Consider the following 15,074-nt stretch of genomic DNA (forward strand, 5'->3'; position numbering starts at 1 on the left):
TTGCTGGGAGTTGGAACCCTATTAGTTAGGTTGCTTAATATTTACGCTAAGTACTCTTTAAAATACCAGAATAGGAGGATGGTGTAGGTTGAAGTTTATTAGATTGATCAGTATTGCTGAACTATGAAATATTTTTTTTTGCATACAGGTATAACAGAATAGCTTTAGTGTAGTTGTTGTTTTAAACTTGAGTATGAACTTATACAAAATGCAGCAAGATATTTTTGTTGATTAAAAAACACTATATCGGATTCATATCGGTATCGGCAGATATCCAAATTTATGATATCGGAATAGGTATCGGACATAAAAAAGTGGTATCGTGCCATCTCTAAATGGAACACATTTTGAAAAAAAAGCTCATTATTGTGAAATATATTGCATTCTGCTATATAAATTTACTTATTATTGTGAAATATTATTTCATGGTCATTATTTATCACAATAACAGAGATTATTCCTGAGGCATCTTGTTTATTCCCAACCATTTTTATTCCAAAATGTCCTTTTTTCAAAGTCAGTCTTTATTTCAAAATCCCGTTTTTCCCAATGGCCTATTTATTTCATAATGCGACTTTTCAGCAGAATGACTTTGTCTGTCAATCAGTGTGAGTGGCCTTTGCACCTATTGGCTGATCGTTTACTATCGACTAGTTTTCCTGGATACCTGCTCCGCGGACGGCTGCTACAGGTAGCAAAAACGTGCTAGGTCAAAAGTCGGGGAGGATGGCTATGGGCTCCAAATGTGGTCATAAATATTTTGTACTTGTAAAAAAGATTTGTATGTGTAAAAAATATTTGTGTGTGCGTAAAAAAGATTTGGATGTGTAAAAAAGATTTGTGTGCGCGTAAAAAAGATTTGTGTGCGCGTAAAAAAGATTTGTGTGTGGACTTAGCCCAAAAAAACCCTGCAAGTTACAAGTACGAATTTTGACCCTATTTTTCTTCCTTTCATCTGATTGGTCAATGTCATGTCAATCACAAATGTAACAATCCAATCAGAGAACAGATGGGTTTGGCTGTCGGAGGGGCGCTTTTTTGAACTGCAGGTCTTTGAAGGGAATAAATGCCCGTTTTCATGCCAACCCAGCGTTTTCCTTCATCACCACGAAGGAAAACAGTCTGTGGTCGTCCGAGTTTGGTGATTTTTGTGTCACCGGTCTACGTGTTTAATATAGGGACTTCCCCAGCCTTTTCAACAGCGCTGCGGACCACGGGGTGGGGGCGGGCAGTGTTTTGGAAATGACAGTCTTCATTACAAAGCTTTCTTCGTTATGAATTAGCATACATGTTTTTATTGAACATTTGAAGAACCAGCAAAAAAAAAACAGAAACTCTTGTAGAGGACATAAAGTCAGAGATAGAAAAGACAAGGAGCAGGTGCATCTAGTACAGGTAGAGCTGCTGCAAAAACCCACAGAGCCCAGCAGCCAGCGTAACAAATTCTGGATCCTTTGCTTTTAGTTAGCAGTTAGCATTAGCAGCACATCCTGCGTCCCATGTGAATGGACTTTTATGCTGCGCACTGTGACTCACAGCAATGGTCCTGGGTCAGCCCTGACTTTGTGTTAAACTAATCCTAAAGTAATAATGGTATTTCTAACCACTGATATAGCACAACTTTATCCTTTCAACAGCTGCTGAAAGTTAGGGGACCTAACTGCTATCGGATATTTATATAGAGATCCTCCAGCTTCAAACTGTATCACCCTTCAAGGACCTGCAGTTCAAAAAAGCGCCCCTCCGACAGCCAAACCCATCTGTTCTCTGATTGGATTGTTACATTTGTGATTGACATGACATTGACCAATCAGATGAAAGGAAGGAAAATAGAGTCAAAATTCGTACTTGTAACTTGCAGGGTTTTTTTGGGCTAAGTCCACACACAAATCTCTTTTACACATACAAATCTTTTTAACAAGTACAAAATATTTATGACCACATTTTGAGCCCATAGATGGCGGTCTGGTGTGAACTTCAGTCAATTCTGCTCATTTTAGGAGATCAGATAGAGAGGGATCATTTACCTGTAGATACTGTTTTGAGTCGTTTAGATGATGTTTCTGAAATGCTTGGGATTATAATTGCTCTTCAAGATGTTAGCATCGATGACAGCATTGTCGAAAGGAATGTCTGAAGTAAGTTTATGCTGTAATTTAACACCTGTGTGAGTCTGTACACAGCATTATTTAGATATTGACCTTAATTATGACGTTTGATATTGAAATATTATCGCTTACTTTTTTATTGTGAATGTCTAAAATAAGTGGGGCAGCTACGGCTAAAGCTATCGGCGCCATCTCGTTGTTGAGACACGTTTAGCCGGCGCAGTGTTAGCTGTTAGAGTGTGTTAACTCGGAGACTGGGGGCACTGGAACCTGTAGGAACCTTTTACACAGAGTAGACCCACCAGCTTTCCACAGTCTACTTACTTATCACATCTTGGTAGACAGCAGGGTCATTAGTGCTTTAAATAGTACATAGTTGAATGTTTCATTGCTGTTTGCAGCTAATTGTTCTCTGATAACACATAACAAAGTTGATGTTAAATAGCAAGTTTATTGAAATGGTTTTGTCTATTACAGCAGCATTTTAAATATCATACTTTCTCTGGTGTCTTCAGTAAAGCTAAAACAAGAATACATTGTTTTGTTGAGACTTGCTGTTATACTAAAAAAAAAAAAATTATGTGCAGAAAATCTGATAGGTATTCTTCTATTGGGAATGAGGACTTGGATGCAAAAGTGCTGGACATTCAGCGTCATTACCCAAATGCCGGCTGCAGAATGATGATGGGACATCTACGATCCAGAGGCATACACATTCAAAGTAAGCTGATATTGTTTGAATATCCAAACACCCAGAAAGCATGTGTCAGTGTAGCCATGATGTGATATTATAATGTACGCATCAAAAATGACTAGGCATGTTCGTATCACTGTTATGCAGTTATGTTCTTGTTTGAACCAGTTTGTACACGATTCCCTCTCCTCAGTAAATCTGTACAGCACCTGGATACTTACCTGAAGCAATGAAGATCTGTCTCATAAGCATTACAGTGTTTACAATACAGTCTTTTTGTAGTTGGTAGTACTAAGACATGATCTGTTTGTTAATCAGGATTTCGACTGATGGATTCAATGAGACGAGTCAATCCAGAAGGGGTCATGATGCCACGGTTATCTATTTAGACTGCAAGGCGTCGTCAGTACAGTGTACCAGCACCAAATCACCTTTGGCATATCGATGGAAATCATAAACTAATTTGGTCAGTGCTTGCATCACCTTTTCCCAATTCCATTGAAGTAACAGGATGCATGTATAAAATTGTAAAATGAAGCCTTGAATTTGTAAATGTCATCTTAAATGCTGTCATATAAGGCCATTTACAGGATTTGCTATAGTCATGTCTGAGGCTTTACATTATGCATGTGATTCCTTGCACTACAGATCTTTCTGTAAAGTGTTTAAGTTTCCCTTCTATTATTTCTTTTACATTCCTGTTATAACATGTTGTCACTTTATATGGAACTGAAATATTGGTCTTGCTTGTATGTAACTGGGGACATGACAATGTTTTTTCTTGTTTTGTTTTTTTTAATTCTGCCTTGTCAGATGGAGATTTGTTGTCCATGGTGGGATAGATGGTTTTTCGAGGTTAATTGTCTACCTTAAAGCTGCCACCAACAACAAAGTTACAACAGTTTTTGATGGTTTCTTGTCAGCAATCAGACAATATGGCATACCGTCCGGTAAGAGGTGTTTAACAAATACAGTATGCCAAAAAACTCTGTATTGGACAGTAGTTATATTCAGATTGTTACTCTCACTGACTCGGATCAAAACTTCTCTACTTTTTTTCCAGGTCAGACAAAGGAGGGGAAAATGTGAAGGTTGCACATTTCATGGTGCAGACAATGGGGGAGAACAGGAACTCTCACACCAGCGGTAAGGACAAGTAAATTGATGGCCTGTCTTACATTGTTTTCACACATGCAATTGTAATAAAACAAATGGTTTCTGAGCATAATTGACTGGTTTCACAGCACATTAACACTACACTAATAATTGACTTGGAAGGCTGTTGACGTAGGAATGCCTGAAAAACCATAAATGAACAATTTCCCTCACTGTGTCTTATAGCATTGAGCGCCTGTGGAGGGATGTATATGAAAACGTCCTTGACCTTTTCTACACAATCTTCACCCAGCTGGAGATTCAAGGACTGCTCAACCCTGGTGAAGAAATTGACTTGTTTGCACTGCACAGATGCTTTTTGCATCACATTCAACATCATCTTCAGTCATTCCAGGAAGCATGGAATCAGCACGGACTCAGAACAGCAAACAACCATTCACCTCTGCAACTCTGGTTGCTGCACAGAAAGGAGGGACAAGATTTGTCACAGGTACATGACTATTTGATCCGTATTTGTTCTTCTATGTAAAACTCTACTATCTGTAGTTGAGATGAGTTTATTTCTACTGTTCGAGTTGGTGTACCAAATATTTCTCCTGTAAGTGAAAATGTCTTTCAAGCCATTCTCTCCTTTTATTCAATCTGTCAGGTATAGATGGCAATACTTTAAACAAAGTTAAATTTGTTATACCTGAAGAGAACCAATCCTGACCTAGAATGGGTGAATGAATAATTATGCCTAAGAAACTCACATAGGCCCTGACAGACTCAATAAGTCCATCTAGGAACAGCTGCAGGAATCACCTCTTCAGTTTAGATTTAAAACATGTGCATGGTCTTTCAGGTTGATGAGGATTATGGTGTGGACTGGACAGGACCACATAATCACCGCCCATCAAATGAGATCACCATTCCTGAGATTCAGCTCCCACGTGCACTGAGTGAACGAGAGCTTGCTGTGCTACCAAACAACAGGGTTTCACTCAGTCAAGCTTTGGATACCTACTGTGAAACTGTTCAGTCACTCAAACTTATGTTTGATACCACACCTTAACTCTTCAAAGTAAGCAGGTGCAATATGTTCACACCCCTTTTTTAAGTTTCTACATCTATGGCTTTGTAGCTAATACTGACTCAAAACAGCATAACCGATTTCATTTTCAACAAAACAGTGAGTGGCTATAAAACAGGATTTGTTTTACACAGCTGTCACTTTAATAATAATAATAAAAATAAGTGACAATAAAATAAGTGATTTGATTTGATATTCATTTCTTGGATGTACAGTACATGTCAACTCTGAGCAGATTTAATACAATGCACACGGTAAAGTAGTATAACATCTTAATGCAAATAAGTTTTCCAGTAGCGAGAATAAAATAAACATACTGTGTAATTTATAATATAATATATATTATAAATATATAATAATATAATTTTGTTTTCTGAACTCTTTTTAATATAAACTGACAAAAAGCAATAAATGCTCACCTGTACTGTGTATTTTACACTGTCAAGTGTATTAAAGGAACTAGAACTCACTAGATTGTCCGTTTCTTTGAACACCGAGTACAGTAATGTGATGCAAGAAAGAAAAATGGTCTAATCTTACCATGTGGTTATGGAATCAATCCTAAACCAGACCAAAACCTGAGTCAGTAGAGTTGAGACACACCTGAATGTCCATTAGAAATGACTCATAGGTACAGTAGTGTGCAGGAAGACGTAGTACTTCAAAACAGGTGGAAGACTACTGTTGACCACTTCCACAGTCATTTCTCTCGGCAAGACTTCCCATCCTGTCCAAAACTTGATGAGGGCTTTTCGTTGTGCACAAGACGCTGCAACAGAAGATTGTTTTAAACTATAATGACATCCTATATTCATTATTTTGAGTCTTTTATGGAGAAATACCATAAAAGATGAACAATTACATAAAGAGCACAAGACATTTTTGCCGCACTCAAATTGCTGTTGTAGCTGTCATAGATAATTTTTTTGGTAACAAAGCTAAAAGTAGTTATATACAATTATAATGCAACTGATAATGCCACCACTCTGTTTTTTATGTATTGCATGGAGGCAGTATGGAGCAAATAAGAAAACTAAATTATACTATAGTGTACTTTGTTAATGACCCGAGATCACTGGACTGTATGTAATTTACCAAAGTATAATCAGAGAAAACCAATAGCAAAATACCTATCGCAGCAGACTTACCATTTTCAATGAAGGACCAAAGGTAGCCTGCCACTCTGCATTTATCCTCAAGAGAGCATTCCTCTTCCTCCTCATCTTCATCTTCTGTGGCAGGCCACACTATCCTTTCTAGAATAGACTGCATAAAATAGTTCACCTTGGTTAATTTTTTCTCTGAAATGCAACAAGATAAAATAAGCTTAATTTATCATTTTATATCTTTACTTATCTTGTAGTCTTAAGAGCGTCAGCAACATTAGGTGTATTTTTATTAAATGTAACCCAGCTGTTCGACTAGCCCAAGCATACAAAATAGTATATTGCTGTTTTGTGTCAACAATTAATGTTCATCCTTCATAAATTAACCAAATACCTTTACTGTTCAGATGTTAAAAGATGTGACCTGACTTTACCTCACAACAGGGAGCAGTCTCTGAGTCCCTTGGTAAGAAAAGAGGAATGATGTCTGATCTTTCTGTCAGAAGCGGCCATACCATGGTCTCCTGAAGCCCTTTCCTCAGCTGCTTGACTTGACGGCTTGTTCGTGTTATGACCTACAACAGTGAGACCAAACCAAAACTGAAGTGTGAGTCCGTAAAGTAAAACACACTTTAAATGTTAAATACTTAAAGAACATCCACTGTACTGATAAAGCATTTCAAATTGCAGGACTTATACCAGACACACACGGTCCACCATGAATGAATGAATGTCCCATTATTCTTCCTAAGATCAAACATAATAAATTCACTAAGCCTAACATTGCATGGGGGTAAAGACAAACAGTTTTGTAACTGTATTCAATCTATTTTTCATCTTTATGGTTACAGTTAGGATAATGTAACACAAGTAATGCTTTTTCCTTTAGTGCTGCACATGTATTATTTTAAATTACTATTCCTCTTATTTCTGTACATAACTTTCTTACCTGCCACCAAAAACATGTCACTCTCAAGCAAGGTCTGAGAAGTGGAAGGAGTCAAGTGTTCTGGCTCACCGTCAAACAGTCTTGTAAGATCTGTGTTCCTTGAAAAGAGTACATCTAGGTTATGGTGAGTATGAGAAATCCAGGCAGTAATTTTAACACAATTAACTCATTTACATAACAAATACATTTTCTTTACATGATGAAATATTCTCTTATTTAATCCACTATACATGTGCCCAGTCTAGTTTCATACATACCAAAATTCAAATGCAAACCAGACTGTACTAGAGAAACTGCCTTTGAGAAGAAGAATCTCTTCACCCCTTCTCCAACAGCAACATCCCCTAAAAGGAAGAAGAAGAAAAAAACTTGTGAAGTTTCGGATTAGTCAGTCACTGGATTTCTAATGTTTTCACAATACAGAAAAAATACCTTCCAGTTTGCAGCTGACAGGGCCCGCCCACTCTACCTTTGGAGCTTTGTAGAGGGAGATAAGTGATCTCTGTTGATCCACAATACTTTCCCGCAAGTCCATTTGCAGGACTACTGCCTTTCTGGTCTCATACTTTGAAAGTAACTCGGACTTATAGAGCCAGGCTGCTCTGGTTGCATCTTGTTCACATTTCCACTCTGAAAGGTACACATTTGCATGGATCACATGAATCAAAGGAAATAAAATATATGTATTTTTTGCCATTTATCTGGTATCTTCCTAACTTAATTCCTGTGACTACCTGGTTTTTCCCCTAGAAGTGACTTTTCTTCATCTTGATGAGATGCATCTTCCTGCACTACCACCATATCACCTGACGATTGCTCTGCTCTTGCTGAGGTTATGGTGGATTCCAAGATGATACTATCTGGTTCCTCTACCCCGCAGGACAGATTCCAGGCATCACTGTTGCTACAGGATGGGACCTCTGACCTTGCTGTTGTACTACGAGTTTGCCTAGCCTGACTTTCAGTAACAGACTGAGGTTCAGGACCACTCAATGAACTGTGAGAGGGATTGGCAGAGATTTCAACATCCATCACCAATATATATAAAGTGGACTTACTTAGTTTCCACACTATATACTAAAATATATAGAAAATCAAAGATGTTCCTTACCTTGTGGATTTAGTGATGTTGTTTTTCATTTTATTTAAAGGAATGTTAATGTCACAATTCAGGCATTTTGTGGGGGGTCCTTGTTGCTGGAGGGTTGTCAGGCTCTACAGAGAATATGGAGATAAAAAATATATATATATACATTTGGTGCATACTGTGATAAAAAATATTTTGACAGTTCTGCAATCGCATTTGCCAACGTGAGAAGCAGAAACAAATTGTAAACACAAAATTACATATCTCCTTCTAAACCTTTTCTAACAATTGCTTACATATACATTCAGAACCATTATTACTCATATGCAGTCATGTTTCTAACCAGCTGACAGCTAAAGTGATTTGACACATAGTTGAGCTTAGCTAGCCATTTGAACTAGTTTATTAATACATGCAAATAACATATTCTGACCCTAGTCATTACTCACGCCTTCCAAATCAATACTTTTCTGCAGTGGCCTTATATAGATCAAAGCTTGTCCAATTCCACTCAATGGACTGCGGAGATATCGCACTGTATATCCAGTGTCTGGGCTTGGGATTGTGCACAGGTTACAGCTTCGTGTTGTACCAGAGATTCTCAGCAGTTCAAACCCTCCTGTGTCTTTTAGCTGAGGGAAGGTATCCTCAATCTTTGCCTTGACCACTTCTGGGTCATAATAATAATGGATTGGATTTATATAGCGCTTTTCAAGGCACCCAAAGCGCTTTTACAATACCACTATTCATTCACTCTCACATTCACACACTGGTGGAGGCAAGCTACAATTGTAGCCACAGCTGCCCTGGGGCAGACTGACAGAAGCTGGCACTGTGTCTGACATATGATCATGTAAACAGAAGAAGGTGTGTGTAAATGGAGCGGCATGCTTTCTTGGAAGAATGCGAGGTCAGAGATGAAAGTGGCGCTGAGGAAGGCCTCACTCTGTAAGGGGCAAACAGTCTTGCGACTTCAGCTTTAAAAAGGGAAAAACAATATTATAGAAAACATTCTAAAAGCTTAGATTAATTGCTACTTAATTTGCAAGTATTATACCCGCTTACAAAATCACTACATTGAACTAGAATTGCTTTATTTTCATTCACATAGATTACTTGACTTCCATATTAGCAGAGAAAATAAGACACTTTAAAACGTCATGATTTAACTATTACCCGCAACAATGTAAACAGTGATACAGACATTAACCCAGAAGACGATTATCTTCTCTTACCTAATTTATTAAGTTCTTTGCTATGATAAAAACAGTATAAAAAAATTTGTGACTGAACTGATTAAAAAGCTCATTTTTGGCAGACAGACTAACCAAGCAGTAATAACATCGTTACTTACCCTGAACAGTGTTTCGTGGAGTGGAGCTAGCTGTGATAGCGTTAGCGTTTGCTAACGTTAACATTGTGCTGTTTTGATGAGAACTTGGACCAGGGACCGCTTCATCTCCAGTACGCTGCTGCAACACTCTCTCAGACTGAGGTGAAGTCGTACAATCTAAGCGGTTAGCAACTTCTCTGAGTAACTCAGAAACGGACTTGTCTCCTGCAGCCATGCCCTTCACAAGCACCTAAACGTTATTCGCGCCCAGTGTTTTACACTTGTTGGTGCCTTTACTTTATTTCGAGCCACTGCCGCCGTCTGCGTAGGAGACGCACTGCAGCATTAGGCTTAAATCGACACTTCATGTACTATCCAATTGTTCAGTCTGACGTCACTAGCCGTGTCTGGACCTAAACTCCGCTGCAGGTCCATATATCAAATGATCACTATGGCATTACTGAGAGTTGAAAAACTGTCTAAAGTCTTTCATCTTTAATAAAATGATCAGCGTTCTGTTTTACCAGGTGTAACAATTGAGTTTAACTAACAGGCATCCATGAAAACGGAATTTATGACATTTAACGGAGTTAGAAGTTAGCAGGGAGTTAGCTCGCTAGCTTCTATCTAAATACAATATAGCATGTCCTGACTGCGGGGTTTTGGAAACAAATTAAAACGTACAGCTCTGTTATCACTTCCAACATAAATGAAGACAGAAAACTAAACAGCAGTGACGTTTGTAGGGTTACTGAAGTTTGGCTAGCTGGTATATAATGGAGAAGGGTCTGGCTGCAGCCACTGCTCTTGTGGGATATAATGATGTGCTACGTGACCGCTACGACACAGCTATGTAGTTGTACATAGCTGCATAATATAAACAAGCTAACTTTTTTTTCCACTCGATAAAAGTTAACGTGAGTGTTCTCGGTGGTTAGGAACAAATGTAATCGCATGGCAGGATGCTGTAAAAGGACCAAACTTCAGCCAGGAGAACAACTGCGATAATCCATCCACAATACGAGGTTAGTCATTCATATACTGCTGCATGGGATGGGCTGTAGCTACATCCTAAGGTTTTAAAAACTGAGCTTAAATCAGTGTTGCCAACTCCTCAGTAAGGAAAATCGCTATTGGTTGTCCTAAAAGTCGCTAGAAGTCGCTAAATGACGTCATCGCCTAATTTGCATAATTGGTCATGCTAATCCAATTGTAACCTATGTTGTTGGAGAGAGAAATAACATCGTGGAAGAGACATAAAGTGAGTAAAAACGTCCTAAATGGATTTAGAGTTTATTTAGAACTACAAATTAAATTTCTTTTAGCAATTATTGGTTTTTTTAATGTCACAATTCCAACCCTGCTCCTTTACCCGGGCTTGGACCAGTAAAAGTGACCCAAAATTGGCACTCTGGTGGAGTTACTTTGTGTGTGTGTTTATAAGTAGTTTTAAACCTTGTGATGGACAAAACAGCATAAGAGTAAAAGAAGAACTGACTGCATTACAGCACCCGCTGCTTGTTGAGAGTAAAAGCGATACGCGCTTTCATGTCTTTTTTTAGCGACTTATTTTAGAAAAAAAGTCGCTAAGGGGTCTGAAAACTCGCTAAATATAGCGACAAAGTCGCTAAGTTGGCAACACTGGCTTAAATAAATGATTAGCGGTAATAAAAGCCAAGGGAGGTCAACAGTGATCACTGACTGTTTTAGAAGCTTTTTGAGATAGGGTAAGTGACGGGTAAGGTAAGCGACCCATGTTGTAGGTGACGTCAGACGCCGGAGATTTGGCGGAAAAAAAGCGAATGGTAGCATAGAGTTTAACAAAGTTTTTTTCAAGCTTCAGTATTACCAAATATACTAATCAACTGTCATATAACTAACAACATCTGTCCTATCATCTCTAACACCCTGGAGGACAACGGGGAGAGTTTAGACGCTCTCCAAGGTTACATCGACCGCTGTTTTCAAGATTTAGTAATGAAGAAGGCCCAGAGTGCATCTTCCCCGGCCAAAATTGAGACACCGTCATCGAAGAGATGTCGCCCATCAGACTCTCCCGGTACAACATCGCCTGCCGGCAAAGACATCGCAGACATCCTGGAGTCAATCGACAAGCGATTGTCCAGTTTCGATGCGAGGCTGTCCCTGGTGGAGATTTTACACTGGGAATTTAAATCTCTGAGAGAATCCCTGGAATTCAGCCAGCAGCAGGTGGAAACGCTTGCCGCTGAAAATGCCACGCTACGGGAGTCGGTCAAATCTCTCACTGATAACGTGACCCAGCTAAACATTGAAAATAAAAAAATAAAAGAGTCCGTTATCGATCTACAAGCCTGTAGCATGAGAGATAATCTTGTGTTTTCTGGTATTCCAGAATCTGCCGGAGAGGACGCGGAGGCAACGGTGAAAAGCTTCATTAAAATCCACCTGAAGCTGCCGGAGGACACCGTAAAGAACATCGACTTCGATAGAGTGCATTGCTTGGGGGGCGTGAGGTCGCGGACCGGGAGACCACGACCTATTGTGGCCAAATTCGGTCAATTCAAACAGAAGGAACAGGTGAAGAGTCGCGGCAGAGAGCTGAAAGGAACGGACTTCAGCGTGAACGACCAGTTCCCCAAAGAGATCCTGGAACGACGCAAGGTCCTGTTCCCAGTTCGACGTAGCTTCATCCAGAAAGGCTCCCATGCTGTCATCGCCGTGGACCGGCTCTACGTGGACGGACAGCTCTACCGCGACCCCGGCACCACACCGTGGTTATATTGACTGCACTCCAGATAAGAACCCGCTACACTCTTTTCTTATTCATTCACACTTTCTCCTTTAACATGGGTTTAACCTAGTAATATCAATATGATGTCATAGCAGATATAACACCGTCACCCTCCGTCATTACTTTAATTGGAATGTTTCCGTTTCGTTTCTTTTTTGTTGTTGTTGCTCACAGTTCATGTGGTTTCTTTCTTTCTCTTGTCTTTCACTGCTGTGATCACCTACTTCCCCACTCACCTACAAACAGCACCCTCTATTTCTCCATATTTTCACACCACGATCACGCAAACACATCCGCTCAACGGCAGCACATTCACAACAGCCTCACAGCACGCACAGACTTGCAGGACACATAAGCAAGCCACGCATGTTCATATTAGTGAATATTCACACACATAGTCAGACTTACGGTGCCTCTCACCACACTTTTTTTTCTCTTTCTATTTACAAACAAGTGATGTTTCCACATTCTCTCCACCTGTCTAAACGAAACACCCAGCATACATCATTAGACATACACACACAATTATGGGCATGCTGAGGTTTGTCACATGGAATGTAAATGGAGCTGGCTCCAGAGGAAAGAGGTTAAAGATATTTAACCAGCTTAAAAAACTACAGGCAGATGTTGTTTTATTACAAGAAACTCACAGACCTGTCACAGGTTTAAACGAACTTAAAACACCTGAGTTTCCTAACGTGTTTGCAGCCTGTTATAATTCTAGACAAAGGAGAGTAGCAATTTTAATACATAAAAATGTTAATTTTACAGTACTCGATACAGTTATAGATCCAGAGGGTAGATTTCTAATTATTAAACTATCAATATTGAACAAAAAATTATGTATTGTAAGTATATATGGTCCAAATGTTGATGAACCCTCATTCTTCCACGGATTTTTTAGTGCACTCTCTGAACACCTCGATTGCACACTCATTCTTGGCGGCGACCTCAACCTTGGACTAAATGAAGAAATGGATAGGCTCAACACAACAGGAACTCAGCGCAATTGGCAATCCACAAATATAATCAAACAGTATATGAGCAACTTTGGCCTTCGCGATGCATGGCGCTCCCTTCACCCCAACAGTAAGGAATATACTTTTTTCTCACATGTTCATCACTCCTACTCTTGTCTGGATTATTTTTTGGTCAGCAGCTCACTGCTGAGTGACATTTCAGACACTGAGATTCATCCTATAGCTGTCAGCGATCATGCTCCTGTATCTTTAACACTAATGCACAAGAATAATACTACGCCAAGTAAAAACTGGAGATTTAATACATCACTGCTTAAAGACGAAGACTTTATTAAATATTTTAAAAAGGAATGGACTTCATATTTAGACTTTAATGACACTCCCGGAATATCTGCTTCTGTTCTATGGGAAGGAGGGAAAGCTGTGATGAGAGGTAAAATAATTTCTTTCTCATCACACAAAAAGAAAGAAGAAAACAAAAATATTCAGGAATTAGAAAAAACCATCAAATCACTAGAAGAAGCCTACGCGTGCGACCAAGATCAGGAAACATTGAACAAAATACGCAAAACAAAACTAGAATTAAATGAAATTATTAATAAAAAAACACAATTCCTTATACAAAGACTTCGCTTGCAGAATTTTGAACACAGTAACAAATCAGGTCGATTTCTAGCTAACCAGTTAAAAATAAAGAAAGAAAAAACAACTATATGTGCTGCTAAAGATTTATCGGGGAACACAATATATGACCCTGGAAGAATAAACAACATTTTTAGGGATTTCTATGAAACTTTATATTTACCACAAATAAACCCATCTAAAAATGAAATTGATTTGTTTCTTGACAACGTAACTCTTCCAAAATTACTAGACAGTCAAGCAATGGCACTGGATTCGCCACTGACGCCAGGTGAACTCCAGGAAGCCCTGATAAGTATGCCCAATAATAAGGCTCCAGGTCCAGACGGCTTCCCTGCAGAATTCTACAAAGAATTCTGGACAATTTTGGCACCAGTATTCCACAGCATGTTGCAGGAAATCGAGGAAAAGGGCAGACTACCACCAAATATGAATTCTGCCAACATTAGTCTCCTGCTAAAACCAGGCAAAGACCCTTTATTTCCCTCAAGCTATCGTCCAATTTCTCTTTTAAATGTAGACCTTAAAATAATCTGCAAAGCTCTCTCAAAGAGACTGGAGAAAATAACCCCCCTCTTAATTCATCCTGACCAAACTGGTTTCATAAAAGGTCAGCACTCCTCAACAACCACTCGTAGATTACTTAATTTAATAGACTACTCATACAATAAAAACATCGAAACCATAATATTATCTCTAGATGCAGAAAAAGCATTTGACAGAGTTAACTGGAAATTTTTATTCGCAACTTTACACAAATTTGGTTTTGGAAACTCTTTCATAAACTGGATAAGAATATTATACAATTCCCCAACAGCTCGTATCAGAACAAATGACCAGACATCCTCCAGCTTCTGTCTCCTGAGGGGCACCAGACAGGGATGCCCACTCTCCCCTTCACTTTTTGCAATTTTTATCGAACCTCTAGCAGCAGCATTTAGACAGGCTACAACAATTAAGGGCGTAAAATGTAAGAGCATAGAACATAAAATCAGTCTCTATGCGGATGATGTGTTGCTTTTTCTGCAAAACACACAAACCAACCTCTCTGAGGTAATTACTCTAATAAACTGGTTTTCAAGAGTTTCAGATTATTCAATTAACTGGCCAAAATCTACAGTTCTTCCCATCAACTGCTCCTTCCATAATTCTTCCTCTGCCCCATTACAGTCTGGAAATATTAAATATTTAGGTATTAATGTTTCTCCTAAGCT

At 39.0% G+C, this 15,074-nt stretch overlaps 1 protein-coding gene and 1 pseudogene across 5 annotated transcripts in view; both read right to left on the bottom strand.

The window, feature by feature from the left end:
• Positions 1-15,074, bottom strand: part of esr2b (estrogen receptor 2b) — a 67,503-nt gene that overhangs the window by 4,836 nt on the left and 47,593 nt on the right. The window lies entirely within an intron of this gene.
• On the bottom strand, positions 1,923-8,077 carry LOC146685528 (uncharacterized; annotated as a pseudogene). The gene is made up of 8 exons (XR_014916931.1): positions 7,841-8,077; positions 7,478-7,599; positions 7,303-7,389; positions 7,046-7,143; positions 6,796-6,843; positions 6,531-6,671; positions 6,139-6,256; positions 1,923-5,759 (listed from the first exon to the last, which is right to left on the bottom strand). The product of XR_014916931.1 is annotated as an uncharacterized LOC146685528 (transcript).

This window comes from Copadichromis virginalis, linkage group LG19, assembly GCF_057382275.1.
Source record: "Copadichromis virginalis isolate Kocher_CV1m ecotype Utaka linkage group LG19, C_Virginalis_male_GT1.1, whole genome shotgun sequence".
NCBI classification, from domain to species: Eukaryota; Metazoa; Chordata; class Actinopteri; order Cichliformes; family Cichlidae; genus Copadichromis; species Copadichromis virginalis.